At 44.4% G+C, this 8,126-nt stretch overlaps 1 protein-coding gene and 1 long non-coding RNA gene across 2 annotated transcripts in view; both read left to right on the top strand.

Moving 5' to 3' along the window:
- The first annotated feature begins 3,350 nt into the window (after nt 1-3,350).
- LOC125698023 (uncharacterized) lies at nt 3,351-6,094 on the top strand. The gene is made up of 3 exons (XR_007379051.1): nt 3,351-3,446; nt 3,685-3,787; nt 5,982-6,094. It is a non-coding gene; the product is annotated as an uncharacterized LOC125698023 (long non-coding RNA).
- A 538-nt stretch (nt 6,095-6,632) lies between these two features.
- Nucleotides 6,633-8,126, top strand: part of LOC125698021 (uncharacterized) — a 56,406-nt gene continuing 54,912 nt past the window's right edge. Inside the window, exon 1 of the mRNA XM_048955820.1 lies at nt 6,633-6,728. The gene's annotated coding sequence lies outside the window, so the exon portion shown is untranslated. The remainder of the gene's footprint in view (nt 6,729-8,126) is intronic.

Below are 8,126 nucleotides of genomic sequence, written 5' to 3'. Positions count from 1 at the left end.
TACTGATAGCCTTGCTGTGGTTAGGCTGGAGCTAGGGATGTCGAACACTTTGCTGGCAATAACACAGTATCCTTCGTGTGCCTGCTGCTGTCTGTGGGCTAAGCTAAGCACCAAATCTGGGCACCAAATATAGGGGTTCTTAGAGAAGCAACTGCTTTGGAGAAGAAAAGTAAGTCTTCATATTGTTTTCTTTATTCCAGCATGGATTTAAACATTTTTAGGCAGCGAGTTTAACAATGACAAGGGAAGAAAAAACCTAGTGTGGTGTCTGTGATGCTTGAGCAGGCCACACACAGCTGAACCTGTACAGCTACATTAATGCTATATTGGATCAGCTCTTCCCTTCCTGCTTGACCAGATATAGGGTGCAGTTACTGCCTGACTTGGTAAGTGTGCTCTGCCCTCATCCATCCCCTGTGCTGCTGTAAATGGAATCGTCAGAGTGCCCATCTCAGATGTGCACAGAGCACTCTCAGGCTTCTCTTTTCTCTGCCATTAATTAGTTTAGGCTCTTGCCCTGGGTGGGTGTAGAAGTGGGAATGGGAAAAATGGGGACGTGGTCCTTGGCTGTATGTCTGGGTCTGGGCATCCCACTCAGGGTTAATGCGAGTGGAGGGCTTTGAAGTAGTTTAAATTAGAAAGGAATGCTGAGCTGGGAGAGAGGTGGGTACGTGGTGCTGATCTGGGATGGGGATGCATTTCGCCACTCAGACCATCATCTCTGTTATTTTATAATAAGCAACATTTAAAATGAGAATCACTTTGACAGCAGTGCCTGTTCACCTTGCAAACTTGATAGTCTACGCTGGACCATTTGCACCACCAAAAAATCAAGGGACTCAGCACAGTCCTGTTAAAACTAATTTTGGGGTGGAGCTAGCAGGAGGCTTGGAACTCTGTACTGCAGTGTGCAGGTGGCTCTGAGCCACCTCTCCATTTTATTAGCAAAGGGACAGCAGGGCTCAACCCCAGCAAAGCTCCAGGTGCAAAGCAGTGTGCAGCTCCCAAGGATATGCTGAAAATTGTTCTGGGGATTTGCACATCCTTACAACAACGGAGAGTCTGTAATGAAATGTTTGCTTATCATCCATTTAACCCACTTGGAAGCAATCTGAGCCTGCATTGTAACCTTGGGTCAAAACTATTTTGGATAGCCGAAACTCATGATAAACACATGCTTTTGGAGGTTAGGAAGCCATCAGTGGGAGACATCAGATTCACTTCTTTACTATTAGAAGGGAAGAAAATCCAGGAGTGTTCAGAGTGGTGAGTTTTGTATAAGACATGAAAAGCAGGCAGGGGGAGGGGGCAGGAAGAAGGAAGAATCTTTTTTGATACCAAACAACATTGCTTCTGCAGCAAATCCTTTTCCTTGTCATTTAAGATTGCGCTTGAAATAAGGAGCCAGCTGCACCTGGGGGGAGCAGAGGGCAGCCTGTCCTTTTGGGTGCCTGATTGGCTCTTTCGTGTATACCTGATAATTACCAGGGAGCTAGAATCTAGTTGTGCCACTTCCACGTGCTCTGAGTAATGCTATAGCCATAGTAGCCCTGTCCTGTCTGAAACCTCCAAAAGCAGGGCACAGAGCACAAGCCTTTCCTAACAGCAAGCTCTGCCTTACCTGAACATCGCCATAACCAGACCTGCTCAAGGTCTGTGCCTGCAGTGGGATTTTCAGCTTGAATTAAGAATGCTCGATTCAGGTATCTAACTTAGGAAGTACGCTTTTATTTCTAAGCTTCTAAGTTGGCACCCTTCTGCTTTGTAATAGGAGAGCAGAACGTCAGGTGCAATCTCAGGGATGTGTCTTTTAGCCACTCCATTGGAGTCTGGGACTGAAGACTGAAACAATGATGAGGTATCTCTTCCCAAAAATCACAGACCTGTACCTTTAAGCCGCCCACCCTGAAGCAGTTTTCTGACTGAAGGGCAGAGCTCTGTGCTGCAGCTTTTCCCTTTCTCTCCAGTACCAGCCATATCATACTCAGCACAACCAACATCACACCCTTGCAGAACTGCTGCCTCTAATAATCCCATTGTACAAGATTTTCTACCATGGCATTCAGCTACAGGTGTAATCAGCTCGAGGGATGCTAGCAGAGCGGAAAGGCTGCATTGCATCTTTCTGGGGCCTCTGAGCTAAGTGGGCTCAGTTTCCAAGTTGGGAGATGCTGGTTTGTTGGTTTTTTTTCCTTCTTTACTTTTATTCCTTAATGGTCAGAGATGGCAAAATCCCTCTGGGATCTGTGCATTCAGCTTTGTTCTTTCTCCCTCTCATGCTGTCGCTGGTAATTAAAGCTGAGTGAAAAACCAAACATGCTATTTTTTGAATAGATATTTGAAATTTAAAGTGGAAAAAAAAAAGTTGTGAAACTTGTCAGATCAATGATTTGACACATATTATTTAGCTGGCTCTAAATATTCTGGAGTGAGAACTTAGCTAACAACTTGTTAACAAAGCATAATTCGTAATAAAACCAATCTCTCTTTCCTTGCTGCAATTTGCAATATGGAGATGATTCTAATAACTGTCTTAAATACTGATGTGATCCTTCCAACTGCAATTTCTAAGAGTTTCTGCCACTATAATGCACAGCGGTAGGATGGAAATGAAAACAGAGGTGCTGTCCTGTAAAGCCCAACGCTCATGGTGCTGCTGGACTTTACTGAGTGTCAAATTGGACATTAGGAAAAACTTCTCCAAAAGAGTGGCCGGGCATTGGCCCAGGCTGCCCAGGGAGGTGATGGAGTCACCGTCCGTGGAGGGGTTCAAAAACCTGGGGATGTGGTGCAGAGGGACGTGGTCAGTGGGCACTATTGGTGGACAGTTGGACTAGGTGGTTGTCTTAGAGGTCTTTTTCAATTTCTATTATCCTGCCTTGCCAAGCCACACACAGGATATGCATTGCACAGTTAGAGCCAGATCAGTGCTCAAAGCAATGGCTCATCCTTCTAAGAGTAATTGAGGAATAACATCTTTGATGAAAACATAAAAGTGGTCATTTTTCTCATGTCAGATCTGTGCTGCAGTGTACTGTCTCTGGTCAGACCTCGGGCATCTTTTAAAGAACGCTTTTTATAGAAAGATCAGCTGCCCTGTCTTTCTCTAAAGTGCACCTGTGCCACCTCACACCTGTAAAGCATGGGCATTTCCATACAAAATGAAAGGAGGAGCACAGCTCGCTACCAGATTTAACTCTGTAGAGTGATGTAGCATGTAATCTCTATTATTTTTCCTGTGATTTGTTAGTGACTGTTGCTAGGTAATGCCTTTTCCACTAAGCACAAGTGAGCTAATGTGAGGGCTTTGAGAATGTTTCATTATATAATTAAGCCCTTGGTGGTGCTGCCTTCTACTTTACAAAAGTCTAATATCTTTTCCTTGTTAGCAAATGGAGTCGTTACAGAATTATGCATGGGGAAGCTGAAGCCAACACATTTTCTTGGTAATGTTACTGTGTCCTCCCTTTTTTTATTATTTGTTACACACAACTATCTACTTAGCATGGTAGATTTGAAAGTATTTAGATGGGAAACACAACAAATGTGTGGAATGCATTACCCACCAGAGTCATCAGCAGGTGCCATTGATGTGTCTCTGGACACCAAATGGCATTAAACAAATGTGGTACCATTTTTTTGACATCTGGACACTCAGTCTAACTGTGACCTTTTGCTTCCTAGGGATAGGACTGAACTATAAAAGAGCTGCTTCAAGAGGACATCACCAAACTGAAAGACAGAGGCGAAATTTTTCCTTGACGTCTTCATGCTGGTGAGCCCCAAGGTACAGTTTGCTTTGTTGTTTTTTTTTTTAATGGTGGGATAAAGAAATGCATGGAGGGCATTAAACTGAGAAGATGTAAAAAACCAAACCCCAAAACATAGCAGGAAGATTTTGTTTTCCATCAAGCTTCACACTAAATATCACTATCAGTATCTTCAATTGGAGGGAGGAATATTTGGACAGTGAGGCATTAAGCAACCCTGAGGCAAATTTGCTTAGCATCAAGGATGCCTAGCAAATAAGCAAGAAAAAAAACCTGTGCAAGGCAGCGTTGATCAGGCCTGGCACTGCATGTGAAACTCCAGCTTAGTTGGAGAGTGTCAGGGTAAGTGAAAGGAAGTGCCTTTGCAATTTTTGTTGTAGACTTCTGTCACTCATTGCCTTCATTTTCCCTGTTCAATTTGTAAGAGATGACAAGTCATTCAAAGTACTTCTGTTTATAGAAAGCCTCAGTAACCCAGCACCATGACCAGGCACATTCCATGAACTACAGATCCTGTGCTGACAGGTGGGGTTTGTGAGAGATTATTTGATGGGCAGTGTGAGTGAGACTGGAGGGGAACAGCAGGAAAAAGATGCTGAGTTTTTGCAGCAATATTACCTAGCATCAATTGTCTTCCTGCTATGCAATCTCCAAGCTACTGCAAAACACAGAATGGGTTTTGGAATGCTAATAATTATTTATTAGGTGTATCAGAGTGCTCAGCCACAGGTTCCCTTACATTTGAAGGCTGTAAAGACCAAAGAACAATAAAAGAGTCCTCAACCAATGCACTCAACAAGTAATAGGGCCATTGATAACAGATGAACATGAACAGTCAGAGTGCTGCACTAGGAATGACTATAGCAGAACGTCAGCATGAAATGCAGTGCTCATGGAATATATTTAATGTAGGCAAAAGGGATTATTCTTTTTCTGGACACTTCATTCTTCCCCCTATCTCACAAGATGGAGCAAGGTGCATTCAGAATCAGGCGAGAGAGATGAGAGTTCCCAGCCTCTTAACAGCTAGACCAAAGCAAAGGGCAATCTCCAGGATGCCAGTCTGAGGCATCTCACCTTGAAGCAGAAGACAATGTTGTCACTCGTTGTCAGCAAGTTCCCATTCACAGTTAGGGCTGATCTTAAAGATGAAATTCTCTTTGACCTCCATCACACAGGTCAAAACAGGTCTGAGAAGTTCAGCACTTCAGAACATCAAGCTTTGCTTTCATCTACATTGTTCTGAAATTCCTTTTAATCAATTAAGGAAAAAAAATAGTAAAGACAATTTGATAGTTTCACAGTAAATAGGGTTGTTATCTTCTTGTTAAAATGGAAGGAAAAGAAGGTCCTGTTTTGCTCTTGGCAGTGTGTGCCCATAAACACACATCCTCACCACAACAGGTAAAGTATGAATGAGAGCCATGAACAAATATTGGTAATCATTTCCTTCTGTACTCATGCAGGGGTTTGGTCACATCATTCTTGCTTCGTTAATTTACAAGCAAGTCATTAGCTCTATTAGATCTCTCTTTACTGGGATACCACTGGCTCAAAACCCCCTATTTTTCACAGCAAGTGGAAGCGCATCATGACTGTAATTTGCTGCATGGTGTACCTATGTGCTCCCACATTAACTGTAATCTGTTTTGCCCATGCCAGTGTTTCAGCAGCCTTTGGCATTTCATGAATGCAGTATTTATCACTGAAGTTCATACGAAGTTGCAAACCCTAACAAGGCTTATCAGCTTTTACAAACCATCTCTGCCCACTGGACTGTGACATGCTGAGGATAATTCCACTTGCTGTGCAACCATCAAATGCAAAAGGCTTTAAAGCAGCATTTCAGATCGCTTTTCATGAAATCAAATGTCCATATAGCCTTCAAGTTCCCACAGGTGAGATGTAACCTGCAAGTTGGGCACTTAGAGCAGTCTCTCAGTCACTTAAAGTCTTCTTGACATTACTGATGTGGTAGTTCTGTCCTTAAATAGCACAGTGTGTGAAGGGAGCTGGGTCACGATGCTCAGCTCCAGTGCTTGCCCTAGGGCACACCAGGGCTCTCTGCCTCAGTTTACTCACTGCCAAGATGGAAATGATTGTTGTTACTGGATTTATTTCAGAGGCATATCAGGAAGTGTGTTAAATACACAAGCATATAAAACTCTACCTCTGAATTTTTTTAAATATATATTTATATATATTTTTCAGGTTGGTTATTAGGAGAAACTTCTCAGAAAGAGTGGTGATGCAATGGCACAGGCTGCACAGGGAGGTGGTGGGGTCACTGTCCCTGGAGGTGTTCAAGGAATATGGGGGTTTGGCACTGAGGTACGTGGTCAGTGGGCATGGTGGGGGTGGGTTGACAATTGGACTGGGTGATCTTAGTGGTGGATGTATCCTCTGGCAGGGAAACATGCGATGGTTGAAGAACAGGCTACAAGATCTTTACAGCACTTTGAATTGAAAAAGTCACGTTAACTGCATTTGCAAAATTCAAAACTTAGGTAGTATGGTGTGTGCTGATGCACAGCTGCAAACGCATTTCCTTCCTACGAGTGTTTCAGGGACACTGGTGTGTCTGTTTAATTGCCATCCCCGCATTTATTTGTTGTACCCTGGCCACAGCAGCCCGTGCTACTGAGCAATCACAGCCCCAAGCTGACTCCTTCAGCTGGCCGTGGGAGCCCCATGAAGAGCATCCCTGCAATTAAAACAGACACTGCCACACCTGCGGGCAAAGTTTCCATTGCCTGTTATTTATCATCCACTGTGCATGGCAAAAATTTCCATAGTAGCAGTTTGAACAGCTTCAACAAATGTTGTTCATCAAGAAGGAACACTAATATGGTTTTTCACTCCAGGATTTTTTGCAGTTAGTGGTGTTCCAGGCACAGGCATTGCTCCCTGCCTGCCTCCATGGCTGACTCATGCTCCAACCTTGGTCAGGACATCAAGGTGCTGTTGCTGTTTTCTGTTTCTCATTCTTTAAAATGCATGCAATGTCCTCCTCGCAGTTCTGACATCATAACATGCTCTTGGCTCTAGCAGTGATCTGTCTCATTTCAGATACATATTATCCTCTACAAAATTATCTCCCCACCCTTGTCCCCTGAAAAAAAAAATAAAAATTAAACTAGTCAAAACTCCAACTTAAAATTGAAAATGGAGAGCTGTGTGGATAAGAGGATGCTTTCCCATTGTGAGCTGATAGCATTTTTTCTCTTGAAGCACTCCTGGGAGTGCTGGACCACCCAGCAGCCCAAGCTGGGATGTGTCCTTCAGCTTTTTGCTAGGGGTGGAAGGGATGGTTTCACTGCAGGTGTCGGATGGCTGGAGGACAATGCCCTGTCCCTGTCCACTCCATCCCATTCCCTGCATCCTTCCTGCCTTCTCCCCACAGCTGCTTTTTGCATTACTTCTGTTGCTGGCTGCTTGCTGCCTCGGCTCCAGCACCAGAGGAAGAGGAGGAAGCAAGAGCAGACAAAACAGTCTTCCTACTGCATTTCAGCCTGGCTATGAAAACATTTGCAGCAGCTAAAAACAGCATACAGAAGGGGATTCATGCTGTAGACCTGTAATCCTGGGCTGCAAAACTGTATTCAATCAGCAGATCCTGCTGCTGTTCTGTTAATCCCCTCTCCTTTCCCACCTTGCCCCTTCCAAAGCTCCGAGCCCATGGCCAGAGCTGCTTTGCAGCAAAGATACTCAATTCCTCCTCATTTTTCATTCCTCAAACATTTTTCAAGTACCGACCAGAAGCAGTTAATGAAAAAGTAAAAAACAGGCTTTGCTGAATTTTGTGAGGAAACGAACAGGAGTGTTTCTCACAAGATTCAGATTTTAGAGGGTGATGCATCACTCACTTGAGGATGCTTTGTTCTCTGACTGCACAAGGTGCCCAGACACCTTCTGCGGGTGTAGGCAGGCTGAATCAGGCCCCAGCTCCCAGGTCCATCTGCTTGCTGGGTGGGGAGCTCTGCCAGTGTGGCTACAGTGCTCTGCACACAGTAGACAAGAGGTAATGGCCTTAAATTGCACTAGGGGTGGTTCAGGTTGGATATTAGGAAGAATTTTTTCTCAGGAGCAGTGATGCAGTGGCACAGCTGCCCAGGGAGGTGGTGAAGTCATTGTCCCTGGAGATGCTGAAGAGCCGTGGGGATGTGGCCCTGAGGGATGTGGTCAGTGGGCATGGTGGGGGTGGGTTGACTGTTGGACTACAGGATCTTAGGGGTCTTTTCCAACCTTAGTGATTCTGTGACTGTAATAGTGGCCCTGTTTCATACCAAAATGTCACGTGGCACACACTAAATGCTATCCTCTGAGTTATTTAGGTGTAGATGCTGCACAGTAAAT

This window comes from Lagopus muta, chromosome 10 (assembly GCF_023343835.1).
Source record: "Lagopus muta isolate bLagMut1 chromosome 10, bLagMut1 primary, whole genome shotgun sequence".
Classification (NCBI taxonomy): domain Eukaryota; kingdom Metazoa; phylum Chordata; class Aves; order Galliformes; family Phasianidae; genus Lagopus; species Lagopus muta.
Note: the sequence above shows the minus strand (reverse complement) of the source record. Positions and strands in the feature narration are given on the sequence as shown.